The sequence below is a fragment of the Mesoplodon bidens genome (genome assembly GCF_964165515.1).
Source record: "Mesoplodon bidens genome assembly, chromosome: 1".
Taxonomy (NCBI): domain Eukaryota; kingdom Metazoa; phylum Chordata; class Mammalia; order Artiodactyla; family Ziphiidae; genus Mesoplodon; species Mesoplodon bidens.
Genome location: NC_138176.1, coordinates 163,611,913 through 163,634,281, shown reverse-complemented (window position 1 = coordinate 163,634,281; position 22,369 = coordinate 163,611,913). Strand labels below are relative to the sequence as shown.

The window sequence follows — 22,369 nt, the reverse complement described above, 5'->3', positions numbered from 1 at the left end:
CAGCCTCTGTGCTTTGACTACACTACACTGGTCTGGCCAGGGAAGTCTGGCTGTTGAGCCCAATAAACCACCGGTCTTTATTGTGTGCCCATGGTGGGACCCATCCATCCATCTATACACCCATCATCCATCCACTCATCTATTCATTTGTACATCCTCCCACCCAACCTCCCTCCTGTCCAACCATCCTTCCATCCATCCATCCATCCATCCATCCATCTATCATCCTCCCACCCAGCCATCCTTCCATTCACTCATCCATCCATCCATTTATTCATTTGTTTATATATATTTATCTGCTCATTCTTCCAACCGTCCATTTACTCATTAATTCACACATCAGACACACACTGGCTCTTATACCAGGCCAGCCCTGCACTAAAGGCTGGGTTTTGAAGATGAATCAGATCCAGCCCTGCCCTGGAGATGGTGCACTCTGCGATGGAGGTTGATACGTGATCTCAGAGCCAGGCTCAATTCCATAAGGTCAGTGCTCAAGGCCCCTGTAGTGTCTGAGACTGCATGAGGAAGGGAGGAGGGGCCACGTGCTGGTAATGCAGGCAGGCATTCAGGGAGTGCTTCCCAGAGGAGGTGGCATTGTTCATTTATTCATGCCCTAATTGTTTATTGAGAAAGTCTCCTTGCTGGGAACCACTTGATGTTTTGGAGACACCTCAGGGAATAAAACTGACAAAACTCCCTTTCCTGTGGCGCTTACATTCTCATGAGGAGACATGGACAATGAATGCCTAAAATGTGATATATCGTGTCAGATGATGCCAAGTTTTAAGAAGGGAAATTAGGCACTAAAGAAACAGAGACTACAGGGACTTCCCTGGCTGTCTAATGGTTAGGATTCTGTGCTTTCACTGTGGAGGGCCCAGGTTCAGTCCCTGGTTAGGGAACTAAGATCCTGTAAGCCGCGCGGCACAGCCAAGGGAAAAAAAAAAAAAAAAAGAAACAGATACTACAGCATGAGTAAAGTGTTCTTTGACAAAGGATGGTCAAGGAAGACCTCTGACAATGTGACAGTTGAACAGAGTCATGAATGCAAGGAGGGAGTGAACCATGGTGCACTTGGCACGTTCATGGAAGTAGCAGGGATGCATGTGGCTGGAGGGAAGTGGACGTAGGAGGGGAAATCAGAGAGATCCTGGGGGACCCGCTCATGTAGTTGGACAAGAGAAGAGCAGGGAAATGGCTGAGAGGCTGTTGCCCATATCCAGGTAGAAGGTGGTGGTGGCTTGGACTAGGGTTGCAGGGAAAGCAGTGGAAAGCATCAAAGTCTTGACTGTATTTCAGAGACCTTGCAGACAGGCTTGTGGATGGATTAGACCTGGAGGATGAGGGAAGGGGGGACAGTCCAGGAAGGCTCTTGGGTTTGGGGCAGGAGCCACTGGGAGAAGAGAGGTGGCTGTTTTTCTCCGCCGGGGATGACAGCAGGGAGGGCTGAAGGCAGCCAAGGAGCTGTGTTTTAGACACGTTAGGTTTGAGATGCATTTGAGACATCCAAGTGGAAAGGTTGAGAAGGCAATTGGATATATGAGTCTGAGAGGCAGAGAGGAGTCCCGACTGGAGATATAAATGTGGGAGCTGTTGTGTATAGATGGTGTCGCAAGCCACAAGGCTGATGAGGTCATCTTGGGAGTGAGTGCAGAGAGGGCGCTTCAGAAGCCTGTGTCTGAGTCACGGGGCATCCAGCCCTTAGAGGGAGGGAAGGTGGGGTGGAGGCAGTAAAGGAGATGGAGAAGGTGCAGCCAGGGAGGGAGGAGGAGAGCTGAGGGAACAGGCCCTTCGTGAACCAGGAAGATTTTGCTGGCAAATCGGGGAAAGGGCACTCCAGGTAGAGGGAACAGCATAACAAAGGCTCAGAAGCCTCAGTGACAGAGCCATATTTGGAGAGGGGTGGTGGAGAGGGAGGAGGGACCAGAGCAGCTCCCCCCTGTACACCTGGCCACACAGAGGCCAGGGCCCATGGGTGTCTGGCAGGGCTGTATAATAAATGACCCCATGTCTGGGGACCTTCCTTGTCACCCTGGTTGGCACTCCCTGGTCTCAGCTGATGTCTGTGCGCTTTGCACTTTCTTTTAAGGAGCTTCGCCTACCTCTCCTGACCTCCCACCATCCCTCTGGGGCTCTTGGGCCCCTGAGACCTCCCCCTTGCCCAGAGCACTTGTCTGAAAACACAGGGCTCAAGGCAGCAGCTCAGGAGCTGTCGGCAGGGGAAGGGTACCCAACAGCTTCCTATTGAATCTCTAAGCACTACCTGGATCCTTTATCTTAAAAGAAACTGTCAAAACTTCCTGGACTATGAGTGTGTCAGAGCTGCCCGCTCACGCTCAGTTAGAGCAGAGGAACTCACTACCTCTAGTGGGCAAACGCGCGCGTGTTTGGGTGGGGAAGGGTCAGCCTTTTGTGCGCCGGTGGTGTTTCGCACCCAGTACTCAGCTCTCGGTGGAGAGAATGGCCACAGCTCCGTCGGGGAAGGCTACAGAGAGCAGCTGCTGCCCAGAGGCTGGGCAGGGGTTCAACCGGGCTGTGAGGTGGAATGGGAGGTGAGGGGAGAGCGTGTGGCCGGCCAGCAGGCTGCAGGGGCACAGGCCAGCCCCTCTGCCCCAGCGAACACAGTCCGATGTGCGTGGGATGTGGCAAAGGCCCAGGAGACTTCTCCGTACTGAGTATAGGATGGAGCCAGGCAGGGACTTGGTGACCCCCAGAATCCCTCAGGGAGGTGTGCCTCTGACTCCGGAATGGGAACTGGGGGAGCCATGGGAAGCCGCTCTGATGATGCATGGCTCTGTGGCAGGCCAGTGGCAGGAGGCTGTGGGTAATCTAATTAGTGTGCCAGGCATATGGGCCAAGTAATCCTGTGCCTTTAGACTCACTTTCCTTTAAGCCTGCCCCCACCCAGTCTCTCCCTAAATCCTTCCACTGCCTGGGTGACATCTAGCGGGAGTGGACTTATCTCCATTGAACAGATGGATAAACCAGGGCCCGAGAGGAAGAAGCTTGCATGATGCCACAGCTAATAAGTGGCAGGGTAGAACTTTGAACCGGGTCCATCTGGACCCCAAGCCCACGCTCAGCGCTGCCTTCTGCCATCTCCCAGTCTCTCCTAGAATATCTAGACTTGCATGCGCCTTCATATAAACCACCTGTTCCACATCCCCATTTTGTAGATGAGGAAACAGAGGCCCAGAGAATGTAAGACACTTGCCCAGGAGCACACAGCAAGCCAAGGGCAGAACCTATACCAGAATCTGATCTGGCCCACTGTGTCCACCCAGCTCCACCTCCACCATGTGCAGGCCCAGGGATCCCATCCTGGACCCCACCCACTTCCTCTTGGAGCATCCACTGCCTTTCTGTTCTCCTGCAGCCTTTGGCACTCTCTCTGGTTGAAGGCACCAAGTTCCTCATCAGAAGGCTCCATTGTGCCTATTGTTTAAATATAGATTACTAATGAAATGCCTTTTCATTGCCTTCCCAGTGAATAGTTTCCGTGTAAAGTTAATTTGCAGTGTTATGTAAATTCTGTTTAACTTCAATCAAGTTTCTAATTATGTTTTTACCGCAGTAATTCCCATTTGATTTCTCATCTCCTGTTGGGTATTTAATGTTCGGGTGGGCAGGTTTGCTTTCCCTCTGTCTCTTGGTTTCCAAGGTCCACTCCCTCCCTGACCCCTGTCTGTCTTTCCTCCTTTGCTCCTGCTTCCTTCATCCCCTGCCCCTTCCCTGCGAATCATTCCCACCTCCTCTCCTTCCTTCCCTTCTTCCTCTTGCAGCCGTTCCTTCTCCCTTTCCTGTTTCCCTCTGCTCTTTCTGGCTCTGTCTCCCTCTCTCTGCTTCCCCTCCTCCCTCCTGCCCTCTTTCCCCTTGTCACCTCCCCCATCTTCCTTCTCTTTCCATTTCTCCATCACTCCTTCTCTCCTGCTCGGTGCTGGGGGCCTGGCCCTGGTACGGTGGGAACTGGTTAAGAGCATGGGTGCTGGATCTGTGTGCAGCTCCTGATCTGCCCCTTATTATTTTTTATTTTTTTATTTTTATTTTTTTGCGGTACACGGGCCTCTCACTGTTGTGGCCTCTCCCGTTGCGGAGCACAGGCTCCGGACGCGCAGGCTCAGCGGCCATGGCTCACGGGCCTAGCCTAGCCGCCCTGCGGCATGTGGGATCCTCCCGGACCGGGGCACGAGCCCGTGTCCCCTGCATCGGCAGGCGGACTCTCAACCACTGCGCCACCAGGGGAGCCCCTGATCTGCCCCTTTTTAACGGTGTGAACTTCAGGTTGCTGATCCCTCATCTATAAAGTGGGGTGACAACATTACCTACCTTGTAGGGTTGTGAGGATTCAGTAAGATAATATATGAAGAAGGGCTTAGCTTAGTGAGGGGGCCTGGTCGGAATTGGCTTTCATTTTAGAACTCTCGACCACACCCCTTATTTCTCTGTGGGCTTCCTGAGGTGCCTCTGCAGTGGATATCTGTGCCACTGGGGTGATGGAGGTCAGGCCTGAGGCCAGGGCAGGGTGGGAGCCAGACGCAGAGCCCCACAGAGCTTGTGGCTGTCCCCTTGGAGCAAGGTGTCAGCCCTGCCTGTCAAGAGATGTGGCCTCCTTCTCCCTTAGAGGGCTGGTCTCGGGGCTGTGGAGATGAACAGGCCTGCTGTTCTCAGGGAACATCTGAGGCACAGACCCCCAAAGCTGGAAGAGCCCTCGAGACCCTGGCCCCCAGACCTTTCCCAAATGACAGAGTAAAGGTAGAGCTGCTCCCACCAAGTTGGACTAGACACCCCCTTCCCCCCACCCTTTCTCCCACCCTGGATGCTCCCCAGGCCAGACCATGGACTCTGGCTTCAAAACTGCTGCTCCGGGTAGCAAGCCCCGGCAGACCTGTCACTAACTCACTGGGAGACTCCCCTCTGAGCCCCGGCTCCCCTCCTGCCCTACATCCAACGCTGGGCTTTGGGATTCTCCCTGCCTTCAGCAGCTGGGCGGCCACAGTTTCCCAGCAGGCATCTGCCCTCTGGGTGGGGAGGGCGGAAGGAAAACACCAGACAAGGCCGAGGACTGGGCGCTGTTCCTCCCCTCCTTCTCTCCCCTCCTCCCCCCCCTGCTCTATTCCCATCCAGCACGTCCCTGACGCGTCCAGGAAGCAGAAAACAAGTGTTTGGAGAAGGCATTCTTCTAGGTGAAGAAAGGCAGGCCCGGTCCCTTGTCCTTCAGACACAGGGAAACCTGAGCTGGCCCAGTCCCGGCCTGCTGGACCGCATGATCACCTGACCTGCCGCAAGTGGCTCTGTGTGTGTGTGTGTGTGTGTGTGTGTGCGCGTGTGCATGTGTGTGTGTGTGTGTGTGTATGTGTGTGTCTCTCCCTGGTCCAGGAAACCTTAACCAGTCACGTGGCTGCCTTCCCTGTTTGTCTAAGTAAGCAGTTCAGGCCAGCTGCAGCCAGGAGGCTGAGACAGGGAGCCAGGGGAGGGGGCCACACTGGTAGGGACGTTGGACAGAGGGCAGCCCTGAGCCAGGTCCTGGAGTTTTCGGGCCTCTGGATTTGGTGTGGGGAGGCCTGGCCTGGGGAATGGCCACTGCTTCTGACCCCCTACCTTCCCTGGACCTCCCCTACCTCCATCTGTCAAGAAAAGATATTGGGCTTGCTGACTACAGAGAACACGCCCAGCCCTGAAACAAGGAGGGCATCCTCTGTCCAGGAGCATCTCAGAAAGGCCAAAGAGGGACACATGTGGATGCAGCAGCCCCTGTGATGTCCCCTAGAGCGTGTTGCTGAGTCCTGGCCCCTCAGCAGGAGAGCCCAGGTCAGCCCATTGTCATGCATCCAGCAAGCCATTGGCTAATTCAGCAGATAGGTATTAAGCACCTACTGTGTGCCGGGACCTGGGCTAGGCAAGGGGGTAGGGTTGTCCGCACACCAGGTCTTCCAGAACCTCTCTGGACCTCCATACCTGTGACATATTTTCCTCCTGTTGGATGGACAGGATCACCTTTCATAGCAAAGACCCTGTGCTCGTGTCATGAGGCAGCCATGTCCCGCCACACTGCCACTCCAAGAAGACGAAACCTCAGCGTTGGGCAGGGGACCTCAGGGGAGCTGAGAGACATCACTGAGTCCCTCATGGACCAAGCAGCTGGGACGAGGGTCCCTGTCCTCCAGAGAGGCTGGAGTCAGAGCCAGGCTTCCAGAGCAGATGTGGGCAGAGTGCAGAGACCCTGAGCCCGGACATCTGAGGGCCTTCTCCGAGCCCACCCAGGCAGCAGAGCCCAAGGGAATGCCCCAAGTAGGGCCTCCCTCGGCCTTCCTCCATGTTTACCTGACCTGAGCGCTGTGTCTTACCTATAGAGGGCACAGTCCCCCAGGTCCTGGAGGAGGCGGAGGGCTATGGTGGCCTTGGGGGCGGTGCTTTTGAGAGCCCGCCTGGGTTCAAGTGTCTGTTTATCCCCCTTCCTTTCTGCTGCTTCTGTCCCTCCTTCCTTTGACAGACATTTCCTGGCAACCAAGTCTGTGCCAGGTCTGTGCTCAATACAAAGCACATCCCTGGCCGTGGAGATGCTCACTGCCAGGCTGGCATCAGCAACATCTCAGGGTGGGCTGAGGCCCAGGGAGAGGCAGCCATTGGGTGGGGATCAGGGTGTGGCTGACTCCACAGGCTGCCCTAGGTTCTGGGGAAGCTTAGGCATACTTTCCCCGGATGGACTGAGGCCGATTCTACTAGGTGCCCGGGATGAGGGGCACAGAGAGCTGCCATCAGTGCCACACAGAGCATTGTCGGACCTTGTCTCTGTTGTGATAGGATTTGGGGGTGTTCAACCTGTAAGGGTCCCATGGGCTAATGAGCTCAAGGCCATTCTGATACAGCTGGAAAACTCCAATCCAGAAAAGGAATGGAGGTGGGGTGGCCACTGGTTGAGCTGGTGACACAGGCCAGCCATCCTGCCACCCATGACTGAATGTGGATTCTGGCCAGGGGTGGTTCTAAAGCTTGTGTATCTCCAGCCTCAGCTTGCATGCCCCCGGGGTCAGGAGGCTCACTACTGCCCCATGGCTGTCTCAGTAACTCTCCCTGGTAACTGGTGCCCTGGCCACCCACCAGGCTGTAGTCTGGCTTGTCTTCTACCCTGCCCACCTCAGGCCCACAGACCTGAGGCTTTAGCCTCCTTAACCTGGTCCTTCCCAAGCTTCACGGCTTCCAGGAAGAGCATCAGGCTGGGCCCGCAGACAGCCCCATAGGGCCTGTTTTATTGGACTAGTGTGGACATGTCATCAGTGTCCTGCGTTGGGCAGCCGAGGTGAAGCCAAAGTCAGCCCCTGCCCAAGTGAGCAGTCACCTTTCCAGCACAGCCCCTGGGGAGGCCCTTGGGCTGCCCACGGAGCAAGGAGGAGACCTGGATCCCAGCTCCATTCCCGTGTCCAGGGTGATCTCAGGCAAGGCCCAGCCCCAGTCAGCCCAGACCACCTCCTGTTCGCAGTCCTCCCCAGCACTGAGCTACAAGAGGCCTTTGTCCATGGTGGGCCCTCCGCACTTTCTGGCCTGTTTGCTTTCTGAGTTGCCTGTTTGCCAAGCAACCTTGAGAGAGACCTGAGACGCTTCTCCCATAACCTGTGCCCCGGGCTGAGGGCCTTTGTTCAAACCTCTTTCCCCTCACTGGGCCAGGCCACTAACTTCTCCTTTCCCACCACATCCTCACCTGTGGACAGGTGGGTCCCCAGCTCGTGAGGCACACGGAATGGGTTGGGTTCCCCTGGAGACCATGGGTGGTCCCACAGCCCCTGGACCGAGTTCTCATCCCACCCAGAACCTGACACTTTTAAGGATCCAGGCATCCAAAACTGGGGTGGGGGGTTGAAGGTGTCTTACTCTGGGTGCTGCTTCCATGGTTTGACATCACATTGCCCCTGGTGTAGGGACTACCCTGCCTGGCTGGGATGCCACAGCTTCTGCAGAGGTACCACACTGTCCCTCGTCTTTGACCCCTGGGAAGTTCTGCCTTTGAGGCCTGAGATCCATCCTTGTTCAGCTTCTCCCCTTGTCCTGGTCGCTTCAGCATGGCTCCTTGAAAGTGACTCTGCCCAAAGTGGGGGAAGACAGTGATCTGATCCCCAGGGAAGGGCTGATTCCTACAGCCTCTACTCAGCTGTGCCTGAAGTTCTGGGAATAAAACCCAGTAGTGCTTTTTTGTCAAGGCCTCTTGCTAGAAAACAAGTAGCTGGAGGTCTAGAGGTCAGAGGCCAAAGGCCACTGAAGAGGCCAGGGCAGCTGCCCACTCCTGCCCCAGAAAAGTTTGGTGCTTCTGAGGAAGGCTCCACAGGGCCCTGCTCTCTCCTGGTCTGGGCAGGGCCAGTGAGACAGGAAGCCAGGGCAGGTCCAGAGGATGGGACTCAGGGTGGCCTGGGCCTGAGCCAGGGATGAGACGAAACCCAGCCCTGGCCTGGTCCCAGGGCCACAGGCACACAGGTCACCCACCCAACAGGAAACCCTGCCCGGCACCCCCTTTGTCCCACCCCGTGTTTCCCGCGGGTGGTGCTTCTACTGTTTCCCGTGGGAGCTGCTGCCAGGAATCATGCCCTCTTGAGAAAGGAAGCTGGACCTCAGGCTCGCGGCTGCCCTGCCTCTGACCTGTTCTGACCCCCTCCCAGGGCCTCCCGTTGGTGGAAGCTCTGGGTCTCTGCCCGTCCCTCACCCACACATGCTGGTGACTTATCTTCTCCTAGATGATCAGTCACCTTTAGGGGCCTGGCAAGAGAAACCTCATAGTGGGGCCAGGCCTGGGAGCCTGGAGAGCAGGGTTTTTGTCTGGGATCCACCACCAGCTTGCTGGTGCACGTGGGCTAGTCACTCACCCACTCTGGGCCCCGTCTGTAGAAAGGGGAGAGGAAGAAGCTTTGCCCAGCTATGAGCATCCCATGGGATAAAGGGTTTGGAGGTAGGATGAATCTATACCCTATAAGGACAACCAGGTTTGGGGTTAACTGCCCTAGATCCCCCCACCCCCAATGCATCTCAGATATCTCTGTATCCAGCCCAGTGGGGAACAGTGTCTGTGATGGCCCCCAAGCAGGGAGTGAGACGTGAGTGGCTGCCAGGGTCGCCATGGGGGATGGGGGTAGTGATGCTGGCTCTCTGGGTCATCCCACTGATGACACGGGCCAGCTGGGCATCTGTGCCTGGGCAGGAGCCCTCCCTCCTCCCTCCTCCCTCCTCCCTCCTCCCAGGACCTGAGAGGTGGAACATGCCAGCTCTCTCTGCTCTGCCCTGCTCAGGCAGATGGGCCAGGGTGGCAGCTTGTGGGCCGAAAGCCAGGGAGGGTGCAGTGCCGAGGGGCCGATTGTCCTGCCACTCTCCAGCCCTCCTCCTCCCCCTGGTAGGTGCTCTGAGAACTTCAGTTTTCCTTTGGTTGTGATGTGGAGTGTAAGGTGCAGGGAGGAACAGGGCAATGATACTAAGAGCTGCAAACACTCTGTGGAGGTGCTGCTCCGACCCTTTAGCTACAGGAATTCACGTTCCCTGTGACAGCATCTCTGAGGTCACTACTCCTGTTGTCCCCATTTCCAGAGGAAGAAACTGAGGCACAGCCTAGTAAATCGACCTGCCCAGAGTGGTTACGCTGGGATTGAACCGGGCAGCTGACCACAGAGTCTGTGCTCTTGGCCACTGTGCTGCACAGCTTCTCTGACCCACCTCCCCTGACCAGGTACCCCCAGCCTAAGCCCAGCCCAGTATCAGGGGTTGCAGCTTGTTCCCAAAGGGGGATGAAGGGAGGGTCAGGATGCCAAGGTGAGCAGACCCAAGTCGCCATGGCATTGGGTGAGCTAACAGACTCGGGGTCACCCTGACCTTGTGGACCAGCTAAAAGCTTGTTAGCAACAGGGAAGACCATAGGTCCAAGCAACCCAAGCCCCTGCGCTGTGTGGTGACAACTCAGCCTCCAGTGGTCTTGGACACGTTGCCGCTCTGAGCCTCAGTCTCCACGTCTGTCAAATGGGCCTTTCAGAGCCAGTGGCATAGGGAGCTGTGAGGAGTCCTTGAGGTTCTGGGAACACAGTGTCTGACCCCCGTGGCTCCTCGGGGTGGGGGTGAATTTCCTTCCCAATGAGTCAGGCCACAGGGACGGGGACATTCCTGGCAGCAGGATTAATGTGGGCAGGGTGCCGAGGTGGGAGCCCAGGCGTTACGGGTCAGAGTCAGGCTGGGGCCTTGAGTATGAGGGTGAAGAGTTGGAGCTGACCTCATAGACAATGGGGAGCCATTGAAGTTCTTGGCCAGAGGAGTAATGCATCCTTGGGGAGAGGAACCTGAGAGCAAAAAAACCTAGCATGCTCTTCCAGGTGTGGGGCCCCGATGCAAAGGGCGTCACATGGCTAAGAAAGTTGGCCCTGGTGGGTGTCAACGCCAGCTTTCCTCCTGGGCGCACGGTCCACAGGGCGCTGGGCAGCCCAGGCTGGGAGTGTGGGCACTGCAGAGAGGAGTAGGGGCAGTGCTTATGTCTCTTCCTCTGCGTGTCCCAGAGTCCCCCCTGCTCGGGTTGTCTGGGTTTCCCACCCAGCTCTGGGTGGGGCCCCGCCGCTCCTTCCTCCCTCTGTGGCTTTCTGGTCCTAAATGGGAGGGGACTCTGGAGGTTGCAGCGGGCTGTGGAGTGTGAGCTAGGGTGGGGACACTGGCGGTGGGTGGAGTCACGGGATGGGTGGCCGTGAGTCAGGAATTGCTGGGCCTGTGTGTCATCTGGCTGCGTGCTGTTCTGGCTTCCCTGCGTCTGTCTGCCTCATCTCTCCCACCGGCGTCTGCGCCTGTGGGCTGCTCTGCTGGGGCCACAGTGCTATTTCTAAGAGCTCCAAGCCCACGATGGAGAAGTCAGAGGAGCTGGACTCCAGGTCCCAGGCTCCCCCAACACGCAGGGTGACCTTGGACATGTCCCCTCCCTGCCTGAGCCACCATTTCTCTGATTGAAGAGTGAGGGTGGGGCTGCCCAGGGTTTCTCAGCTTCTGCTGTACATGAGATCCAGGGCAGCTTTGAAAGATAGCGCACCCCAGACCACTTAAATCCCTGGGGCAGGACCTGGAGCCTGGGCGGGAACCTCCGGCCTGGACGGGCTGCTCTCTCCACCTTCCCCAGGGCCCCCGCCCCAGGCAGCACCGTGGACCAGCGTGTGGATGCTGGAGCCCAGGGCCTGCACTGGATCTAGCTCTGCCACTTTCTAACACCATGGACAAGTGACTTCATGTCTCTGAGCCTCATTTTCCTCATCTGTGAAATGGGGAGGACCTTACCGCTTTATAGAATTGCCATGGGGACTAATGGGTTAACAAGTGTAGCCAGTGCCTCTTAGAGCCGGGCCTAGGATGGATGTGGTGAGCCCTGTGCAAGTGTCAGCTGCTGTGTTCTCTGATCTAAATCTGTTTTCACACCACCCCTCCCATCACTGCTCATTCATTCATCCATTCATCACTGCTCAAACACTCTGGGGGCAGGTCCTGTGCTGGGTGCTGTGGACGACAGGAAGGAGACACCATTGTGGGGCTGGCCTTGGCCTGTCCAGGGGTCCAGTCCCAGAGGACAGCTTCTGTCGGTCCCAAGGGTTGATGGGCAGGTGGGGGGTGGCTCCCCCCGAGAATCCCACCAAGTTGCCGGGCTGAGGGAGCCCCTTTCTTAAAGAACGCACAGAGACCTCAGCCTCACGGGAGAAGGAGGGGCATCGTAGGCTGGTCCTGACGGCCTCAGCTGGGAAGCACCTAGGAGTCCTCAGTGCCTCCTGGCAGGGGCCCTGGGACGCTCTCTGGGTGTGTGATGGCTCAGACAGGGCTGGGCCCTGGGGCTGCCCAGGAAGGCAGGAGCAGCCAAGGTAGGCAGTGAGCAGAACAGGGAACCTCCTTGTAGCCCATCGCCAGACCTGGCCCCATCCTCCATCTCCTAGAGTCCTCCCAGCAACCTAGGACATTAGGTAGGCACTAATACCACTTTACAGATGGCAGATGGAGGCTTCAAGGGATCGGGAGGCACTTGCCCAGGCCAGGGAGGGTATGTGCCCAAAACAGGCTTGGAGCCCCCCTCGGTGTTAGCAAGATCCGGTGGGACCAGTCAAGCTTCCCTGGGTGGCTGCATCAGTGGAGCATCTTGGGACAGGCTGCAGAATGCAGTTGGATGATTAACACACCCCGCAATCCTTTTCTTCCCCAGCCTTCCCAGCAGCGACCCTGCAGACCATGACTGGGCTGCCCTTGCAGGGAGGGCTGGCGTCCCTACAAATAGCATGAGCTCCCATCGCCTGGTTCCTCCGAGGGCCAGGGGTTGGGCGCCCTTACCCCAGTGCAACCTTCTCCCTCCCCATTGCACCGTGAGTAAACTGAGGCAGGGAGAGGTGCAGGGACTTGGCTGAGGCCACGTGGCTTGCAAGCAACAGAACTAGGACTTCATCCAGGCCTGGGTGACGTTAGTGCCCGTGCTCTGACCCGCTACCTCCTGCAAGCGAGAACAGCACTCTCCTTTGTCTGGCATCTGTAAATCTGGGCCTTGGCCATCACTTCAGACTGGCTTGGCCCACGTGTGACCAGAATCCCAGAGGGATGCCTGTTTGGGGAGTGTGACCGCCGGGGGCTGGCCCCTGGCCCAGGACAGGGATGGTCAGGAACACTCGGTACTAGCATTTTGCATGTGCTGTCGGGAGTGCCCGTGCCCTTCAGCCCCTCAACCTTCCCGCCTGCCCTGGGCCTGGAGTCCAGGCTGCCCTGTGGAGCGGACAGCTGACGGGGCTGCCCAGTCCTGCACCAACCATGGGTGTCATGTTAGCTCAGCCAATCTTCTAGCCAGTGTTAGCCCGGACCAGGAAACTGAGCCCTGGAGGGACAGGGGGCTTGTGTGTGAGTCCTCAACTTCTCAGTCTAACCTCCAACCAGAGCTGGCCTGGCTTCTCGTCCTGTCCCTCTCTGAACGTATGTCCCCTCCTCTGCAAGGTGGCAGGCTTAGACTGAGGATCTCCACGGACTCTTCTAAGCGCCTCTGCAGGCCCAGTGAATGCTGCAGGGGATTTGGGATCGAGGGTATCACAGGGGTGAGGTTGAGATGGGCAGCACAGGGCCCTGCCACCCTAAGCAGAGTGGGCAGGGGCGAGAGACAAAGCCCATAAGAGGGGCCACTGGCAGAAAATTCAGTTAAAATCATCGGCATTGGGAGTGGCAGGCACCCAGGTGGGTGGCAGGGCCCCTGGTTTGGCCAGCCCCAGCCAGGTGCCCCTCTGGGCAAGAGCCTGGCCCCTGGGGAGGGTGAGGCTTCTGCCCACCCATGGGACCTGATGACATGGTGGGTGTGGAAGAGAGCCCCTGGCACAGAGCTTGTACCTGGAGGATGCTCAACACCTTTGGCCGTTCTGTGGGGAGGGATTGGGGGCCGCCCTCCTGGGAGCAGGTGACCCTCAGGAAGCCTATCTCTGGGGAACAGACCCACCGGGCTGGCTCTTGAATCAGCCTCAGAAGGGGCCTGAAGCCAGGATTCATCTTCTCAGGATCTTTCTCCATCTTTTTGGTAAGAGATCCAGTGCCTCCCTCCCCAGCAAGACCCCAGGTCTTCACTTGGCAGCAAACCTGAGCCAGTGAGAACAATGACAGTCCCTATTTACCAAGCACTTCCTGTGCAAGTGCAGTGTGGGCATAATCTTGTTAAGTCCTTACAACTCTGTGAGAGGAGGGACTCATTATCCCCATTTTACAGAGGAATCTGAGGCCCAGAGAGGCTAAGTTTCTTTTCCAGCATCACAGCTCAGTGGATAGCAGAGCCACTCTACACACACATTCTGTTGTGTCAGAATCTACAGCCACATTATGTGCCCTTAGTCCATGTTGTACCTCCCCCCTTGATTAGAGGAGAAATTGTTCATTTGACGACTTGGGAAGAAGGGAGCCCCTTCCCTCTTCCTCCAGCAGGAGTGAGCCACGAGTCACAGCCAACTTCTGTCTGGTCTCAGTTTGCCCCATTGAGCAAGCCCGACATCAGTAGGCTGGGTGGCTCAGCACACACGTGTGCCATGAGCCGGAGCACCTCTGAGAGGCAGGTTGGGTGAACGTTGTTCCTCGGGGCCTGGATGATGCTCGTGGAGACGGCGAGGACTTTTCCCTCTGATAGGGCTCTCCAACCTGGCCTTGATAACACAGCAAATTGGAATTGGACTCTGGGTGAAGCCTTGGCGGGGCCCCCGGGGATGTGTCTGCATGTGTCCTTGAACGCAGCTGTCCCCTGCTCCTGATTTCATCTGTCATTTTCTCTTCAGTCTGAGGCTTTTCTCCTGACAAGCCTCTGGGCCTTCGCCCAAGAGGGGTGCCCTCCTGCCTGAGAGACTCTTCTCAAGAGCATGATGCCCTCGACACCCTGTTTTGCTGCCCTCCAGCACTCTGTCCTAGAATTACTCTGTGTCTTGCCCGCCTCGCTTTAGACAGTGTGCAAACACCCTTGGGAAGCATCCAGGCTGGCGATGTTGGCCTTCGACCATGCCCTCCTCTCCCCACCCATCCACTCCTACTCTTTTCCCTCTCCTTCTCTTCCTTCTCTGGTGCAAAGTAGGCAGTGTCATTAGCTCTCGGGAGAAGGAAATGAATGGATGGATGGATGGCATAAACAAACATGAAGGGGAAGCAACCTGAGCGTCCATCAACAGATGAATGGATAAAGAAGATGTGGCACATATATACAATGGAATAGTACTCAGCCATAAAAAGAAACGAAATTGAGTTATTTGTAGTGAGGTGGATGGACCTAGAGTGTGTCATACAGAGTGAAGTAAGTCAGAAAGAGAAAAACAAATACCGTATGCTAACACATGTATATGGAATCTAAAAAAAAAAAATGGTCATGAAGAACCTAGGGGAAGGACAGGAATAAAGGCACAGACGTAGAGAATGGACTTGAGGACACGGGGAGGGAGAAGGGTAATCTGGGACGAAGTGAGAGAGTGGCATGGACATATATACACTACCAAATGTAAAATAGATAGCTAGTGGGAAGCAGCCGCATAGCACAGGGAGATCAGCTCGGTGCTTTGTGAGCACCTAGAGGGGTGGGATAGGGAGGGTGGGAAGAAGATGCAAGAGGGAGGGGATATGGGAATATATGTATATGTATAGCTGATTCACTTTGTTATACAGCAGAAACTAACACACCACTGTAAAGCAATTATACTCCAATAACAATAAAGATGTTAAAAAAAAAAAACATGAAGGAACAACCCCTAGAGGTCCATTTATAACCCCCATTTTCCAAATGAGGAAACCAAGTCGCAGAGATGTTAGGTGGGCAGAGAGGTTTTGGAAGCCCCTACCTTTCCCAACACCTTCTGCTTCCGTCCCTGCGGTGCCAGGTGTGGCCCCAGGTTTGTGCTGGGCATCTCCTGACCACCAGAGCTTTTCCCACCTGGAGGCATCCCTGAGGGCCCAGCAGCAGACTTGTCAGGCATACACTTCATTCAGCAGAACCTGTCAGTCTGCCCTGCCCCAGTCACTTGCGAAGTTTCCACGCAGGAGAGAGGGAGGCGGGAAGCCGAGGGGCACGCAAAGAGGGGCATGCAGCAAGGACCTGCAGGGCAGGGCCAGACAAGACGCACTTGGCTTCCTGGGCCTGGGTGTGGGCAGGCTGTCAGAACAGCTCAGAATATTCTCAGCAGAAGTGAAGACATACAGGATTATTGAAGCAAAGGTAGTTTGTGATTCTCAGGCAGCCCTGGCCAGGAGTTTCCCCAGACCCCAAGCCACCAGCTTCCTAGGTCTGTTTACTTATCTTTTCCTTGAGGCTAACTGCAGCTGCTGTCCTTTGGGGAAAAGACTCAGGATTTCAGGCCTCCCCTGAGCACTCAGGGCCGCCCAAGCCTCTATGCTCAACCCCGCTGTCCCTGCAGTGAGTACGAGGGTCTCACAGCTGGAGATAACCAGGCACCCAGTTTTGTTTTTGTTTTTGTTTTTGTTTTTTTTTAAATTTTATTTATTTATTTATCTTTGCTGTGTTGGGTCTTCGTTTCTGTGTGAGGGCTTTCTGTAGTTGCGGTGAGCAGGGGCCACTCTTCATCGCAGTGCGCTGGCCTCTCACTATCGCAGCCTCTCCTGTTGCGGAGCACAGGCTTCAGATGCGCAGGTTCAGTAGTTGTGGCTCACGGGCCCAGTTGCTCCGCGGCATGTGGGATCTTCCCAGACCAGGGCTCGAACCCGTGTCCCCTGCATTGGCAGGCAGATTCTCAACCACTGCACCACCAGGGAAGCCCCAGGCACCCAGTTTTAATTATGCAAGGAGAAAGAAAGAAACACCGTCCAAATGTCTGGAAGTTCTGGGCAGGGAAAGCTCACTTGGGGGAACTATCAGGGAAGGCAGCATGGTGTAGGCGGTCCTTTGGGCATCGGAGGATGGACAGGGTTCCAATGGGCAGAGCTGGGACCACAGAGCTGTTGAAGGCATGGTTTGGGGGTAATAAGACAGTGCACGTTCTAGCACTTCCAGCTGCGTGACCACTGGTATCTGCTGCAAAGTTTCTTCATCTATAAAATAGGTCTTGCAGTTCCCTGGTGACAGAGTCGTGCTGAAGATGGAGAGAGGCAGTGAGAGCTTCTGGGGCTGTTGAGGAAGGGCCCTGGCAGGTGGGGGAGTCTGCTGGGTTTGTCACATCTTGAGCACGATGGGTGTGTTTGTGTGTGTGTTATTAGCAGCCAGTATGAGGATCTGAAGCCTGGTGACAGCCCTGAACTGCAGGCCAAGAGGTGGCATTGGTGTAGCCCCTGCCCACCAGCCCACACGGGGTGGTCCAGCTCCCTGCTCCAGTGGCCTATGGGTAGCTCGGTGTTCTGGCCAGTGTCCTGCTCTACAAGGTCAGCCTGGGGCCTCCCCTAGTGGGTGAGTAGTTAGAGAGACAATTCAGAGCTGCCTTTTTCCTCCTGGCCATCAGAACTTGGTTTCCACATAGGCCCAATTAAAACTGGGTGACTGATTATCTCTGTCTCTTCCCCATGTCTGGATTCCCCCAGCTTGGTGAGGTCAGAGAACATGTATTCCAGGAATGTGGGAGGCGGGACAGCCTGCCTGGTTTGGATAACCATTGGGGTAAATATTTGCCTTGCTCCTGGAGCCAGCACTGGCTGCCAGGGTAGGACGAGGGGCCTGTTCCCAGGGTCATGTAAGGGGATGCTTCCCTGGGTGGGTCTTGGAGGTGAAGGAGCCCGTGCCTCCTGGGTGAGCCTGGGAGCTGGGTCTGAGGCCACTCTGCCTGTGCAGGGCCCCTGAACCAGCAGCTGTTCGGCCCATCTGTAAAGTGGGGGTGGGCGGAGCTGCCTGGTCCAGGTCAGGTGAGGAGGGTCAGCCCCACGTGAGAGCCAGTTCAGGTCAATCAGTTCAGCCAGTGGAGCAGCAGGTTGGATCCAGTTTGGGTGGGTGCCCACATGACCGTGTTCTGGTCCCCACTTGACCACTTATGACCTTGACAGTTAACCCTCTCCCAGACTTTAACAGTCACCATTCGCTCACCTGTTCTTGCGTGGCACCTGCATCTACATACCCATATCTCGTTAAACCCTCACAGCCACCAGGGCATGAGGGGCACATGTGTGTGATTAGTAGCAGATGACAAGAGCCCTGAACTTCAGCTCAGCAGTGCCACTCGTGTGGTCCCCTGCCCTGCGACCACAGCGGGGCAGTCCAGTCCCCTCTCCCAGAGGCCTGGGGATAGGTCAGTGCTCTGGCTAACATCAGGCTCTACAAGGTCAGCCTGAAGCCTCTCCTGGTGGGTGAGTATCTGGAGGGGCAGCTAGTCCCTGTTTAGAGAGGAGATGGTCAGAGATGCCAAGTGACTTGCTCAAGGTCACCCAGCATTAAAGGGCAGAGCAGGGATTCAAACCCAGCTCTATGCACCCTTGCCCTCGACCTCACCACTGAGGATAGGGCCGGGCTCCAGGCCAGAATGTGGGCTCCCAACCCTTGGTGGCTTAGAGAACAACTGGTCACTTAGCCACGGGCACAGAGCCCTCATGATGCCCCACCTCCTGGACACCCTGTGGCACGGGCACCTCTGTCCTCCAAGAATCCCTAGTCAGCCCTGCCTTTCTCTGGGCCAGCCCCAGCCCCAATCAGCGTGGCCTGGTGCCTCCACCCAAGCCCACACCCAGGTGGGTCCTTCCTCCCAGGGGAGGAGGAGGGGATGGGAAGGTGACTGTGGCTGGGAGAATCCATCTGAGGCCTGGGACAGTCCCCACCCCTGAGTGACCTCTGCCAGACCCAGCCTTGCCACTTTCCAGCTGCAACACCCCTGGCAACTCTACCCTCCCTCGGAACTCAGTGTCCTGCTCTGCAGAATGGGTACTCGTTCCCGCCTTGCCCTGCCTCCGGGAGCACCAGACACGCGATGAGAGTGAAAGCACGTTTCAACCGTGATCTGCACACCGCGTCTTCTGCCCCTTCCTGCCCTCGCAGCCAGGAGCAGCCCTGTGGTCGGGGCGTCCCCCTCACCCAACCCGGAGTGAGAGTCCTGAGCTGAGGATGCCCAGGAGAGCCCTTTGGGCAGTGGGGCACCTATCCCTCTGGGAGCCTGGGTGGGCCCAACCACCCCCCTGGGCCCTGAGTCTCAGGCTGTGCACCGCCCCATGGCACTTTAAGCAGAGAACACTTACCTGCGTGGATCCATGTCCTTTATGGTTGTGGTCTGCTCAGGCTGGGAGCAGGCACGGGACACCTGTCCCTGGTCTCAGCAGGTGGCCAGACCCTTACAGGCTGTGAGGCTCACCTAAGGGCACCCAGGGGGCCGGGGATGGGGAGGGATGATTTCACCTCTGTGTTCACAGCCCCACCTGGGCCTGAGCTCCCCCACCTCCACCCCAACATGTTTGAGCAGCCAGTGTGAGTGAGGCCCAGCACAGGGTCAAGGGAGCCCGGGTGCCCAGTGCCAGCTGGGCAGGGTGTGGGCTCCCTGGCTGGTCATCTGGTAGTGGGCAGAGTCCGAGTGTCGGCAGACCACCCGCTCATGTCTGGGCTCTGTTCATATTACTTATTCACTCCTTACTACCTGCATGACCTTAGGAAGCTATAGAAGCTCTCCAGGCCTCATGTGTAAATTGGGGGTGCTCTTTAGTTTCTACCTCATAGCATTTCACCGAGGGCTAAAGGAATATCCCAGGCATAACCCCCAATGTGGACCCAATCAAGGCGAGCTCCTGGTCCTTTCTCCTTCCCAGGTTGGGGTCCAATACAGGTTTACGGGGAAAAGGGTCAGTCCCCAACCAGGGGAGTTCATATCCTGGTGCCCCCTCTGTGTGGTGCCCTTGCTGTGTGACCTTGGACAGGTCTTTTCCCCTCTCTGGTCTGTTTGCCCCTTTGCCCAAGCCCAACAGCAAAGAACCGGGGATGGCTGGGGGCAGAGAGGCACGAGCATGTGTTCCATGAACCCAGGGGCCTCTACGAGGCAGGATGGGCAGGCGTTGTTCCTTGGGGCCTGGGTGTCGCTCACCGAATGAGCGAGGACTTTCCGGCTTCTGTCTCAGCTGCCAAAATAATTATTTTCTCTTTGTCAGTGGGTCTGCGGCCAGCTTGCCTTTGGGAAAGGCCTGAGCTGTGGGCAGTGGGGAAGCAGGAGGCTGATTCCAGTTCTCCCCCAGCCACTGACTTGCTGCGTGACCCTGGGACGGGGGCAGGTGCTGCTCTCTCCAGGCCTCACTTTCCTCCTCTGTGAAATAGGAGAGTTGGAGTCAAGGGCTGTTTGTGTCCCCGTGGCTAGCAGAGTTTGGGGACTGCCAGAGTCGAAGAGTCAGGGCGCAGAGATATTCTCTTTCCCGTGTGGGGTGGAGGTACCAGGCTAGGCTGTGGGAGCCTGGGGCTCAGGACCCCAGCACTCCATGGAGGCCAGCGCCAGCTCCTGCAAGGTAATGTAGCCTCCGCTGACATGACCGGAAAGCTACCTGCCTGTCTGGCACTCATATGCTCTTTACCTTATACTGTCTGTACCACTCTTAGAGGGAGGACCCCTCCTTCTCTCTATATTGCCTCCCACAGCTAAGGAAACAGAGGCACAGAGAAGTTTAAGAAATTGTCCAAAGCCATATGGTAAGGGGATGAAACCAGGACTTGAACTAGATCATTTTTATTATTGAGCCCACCTCTCAAATGCCAGGCCTTGGTGCCCTTTATTGAAGCCATAGGCACCCACTTCACTCCCTGGGAGACCCTGCCAGCTGCACAGCGGGTCTGAGGCCTCCGCCAGACCCCCACGTATGTGGGAGCCCACAGTTAATGTGGCCTGTGCACGCCCACTCCTGCTGTAGCCACGGGCCTCATCCTAAGAGGCGCTCAGCCCTGTAGGCAGGTTTCCTGTTATCTTTTTTTTTTTAATATTTATTTATTTATTTGGCTATGCTAGGTCTTAGTTGCAGCGTGCAGGATCTTCGTTTTCGCGTGCGGGATCTTTTGATTGCAACATGCGAACTCTTAGTTGCGGCATGTGGGATCTAGTTCCCTGATCAGGGATCGAACCCAGAGCATGCAGCCTTAGCCACTGGACCACCAGGGAAGTCCCATGGTTTCCCGTTTCTTAGAGGAGGGGCACGCAGGCGCAGGGAGCATGGCGATCACCCGGAACCATCCAGCGAGGTGCCTTCATAGCTGGGACTCAAACTCTGGGCTCTGTGGCTCCCACCCTGCAGCCAGGACTCTAGAGAAGCCTCCCTGCCAGGCCCCTGGGTCTGGTCCTCCTGGATTCCCGTGGGACCCAGTGGGTAGGGAGGAGAGGGGAGTACTGGTGGCGCATTGTGGAGATGGTGCAGCTGGACCCACTGCAATGGGGGACAGGGGCACTGGCGTCCCCACATACCCAGTGCACCAGCGGATCCTGCCACTTCTGCCTTCTGCTCCCTCTGCTCTGAGCACCACTGTCTCTGGCCCAGAACCCTGGGGCAGCGCCCGCACTGGTTTCCCTGGCTCAGCACCCCCACTGGTTCCCCTGGCTCGTCCTGTCCCTTCTGAGCCCTTCTCCCTAGCAGCCATGGGGATCTGTTCAGACTAGACCTAAGCTCATGTCCCTCAGCTGCTCAGACTCTCTCATGGCTAACATCCACCCTCGCAATGATCAGGCCTGCCTCCTGGCTGTCACTCACACCACCCCTCCCTCCCCTACCGCACCCACCATACCACCCATTCTCAAGTCTTCTGCTGAGCCAGTCTTTTTACCCTATCTTGGAGTCTTCACATATACTGTTCCCTGCACCTGGAGCACTGTTCCATGCATCTTGGCCTGCTCTGGCTCATCCTTCAACTTTACTTCCCCAAAGAGACACCCCTGAAACTTGAGTTTATGCTGTGTACGGTCGCCCTTGTACTCGTTCTTTCTGGCAGACATCACTTGTAATTATGTATTGTTTGGTTCTTTGCCTATTATCAGAGTTCATACAGGTCAGGGACCACTATCCTGTTCACAGCTCAGGGTGTTTGCTCAATGTCTCTTGAGTGAATGAACGAATGTCGAGTGCTTCTGTCACCATGTGTCCTTAGATCCTCCCAGAAACCCTAGGAGAGATCATTGTGATCCCATTTAACAGGTGACAAAACAGAAACCTGGAGAGGCCGGGAGCTTATCCACGGTCACATAGCCAGTAGCTGGCAGATGTGGGGTGTCAGGGGCCTGTTTGTGTTAGCGCTCCCCAGCATGATGCCCCTTTTCCTCTCCATCCTTCAGACTCCCCATCTGTCACGTGGGGACAAATGGTTTGGCCGGCAGTACACGTTCCGGCAGGTGGGCAGTGTGGCTGGGGTGGGGTGGGGAGATGTGGCAGCGGGTCATTTCCGGGGCCCCTGCCGTGAGTGGTCCCCGACCACCCTTCTCATTGCAGCAGGATGGAGCTGGAGTAAGGCAGAGGGGCCGCCAGCTGCTGACCGGCACGTGGGACGCTGCTGATTCGTGGGTCACTGAGGTAGGTGTGTGGCTGGGCTGGGCGGGGGGCAGCTTGGCCTGGATGCTTGGGGAAGGGGCAGTATGTCCTGAGTGGGGGACAGGTGCCGTCCCCGGCACACTGCCCCTTGGACTGTGGCACAGCCCTCATGAGCGGGATTGGGTGCGGCATCCACCCCGTCCCCACTGAGACCTCGTCGGCCCCCAGAGGGGCCTCGAGGGGCCTCTTAGGCCTGGCCTGTCTCTGCAGTGGTTTCCAGGGCAGGGGTGGGGAGATGCACACAGAAAGAGGGGCAGGTTTGGCGTCCCCAGCATTGGCACAGCAGCCCTGTCTGTACCACTCAAGCCCATGGCACATGGGCTTCATGCACTATAAGCAACATGGCAGCTACACGGGAAGAGGCCTGGGTGGGCAGAGAGGCCTGTTCGCTGGGCTGGGTGCTGTGGCTGGCCCACCACCTTCTCTCCCACAG

General features: G+C 56.8%; 1 protein-coding gene across 3 annotated transcripts in view; it reads left to right on the top strand.

The window, feature by feature from the left end:
• The window catches only part of ZMIZ1 (zinc finger MIZ-type containing 1), a 234,402-nt gene that overhangs the window by 66,570 nt on the left and 145,463 nt on the right, over positions 1-22,369 (top strand). For all 3 annotated transcript variants that reach the window (XM_081237855.1, XM_081237854.1, XM_081237853.1), the window contains exon 4: positions 21,838-21,918. The gene's annotated coding sequence lies outside the window, so the exon portion shown is untranslated. The remainder of the gene's footprint in view (positions 1-21,837; positions 21,919-22,369) is intronic.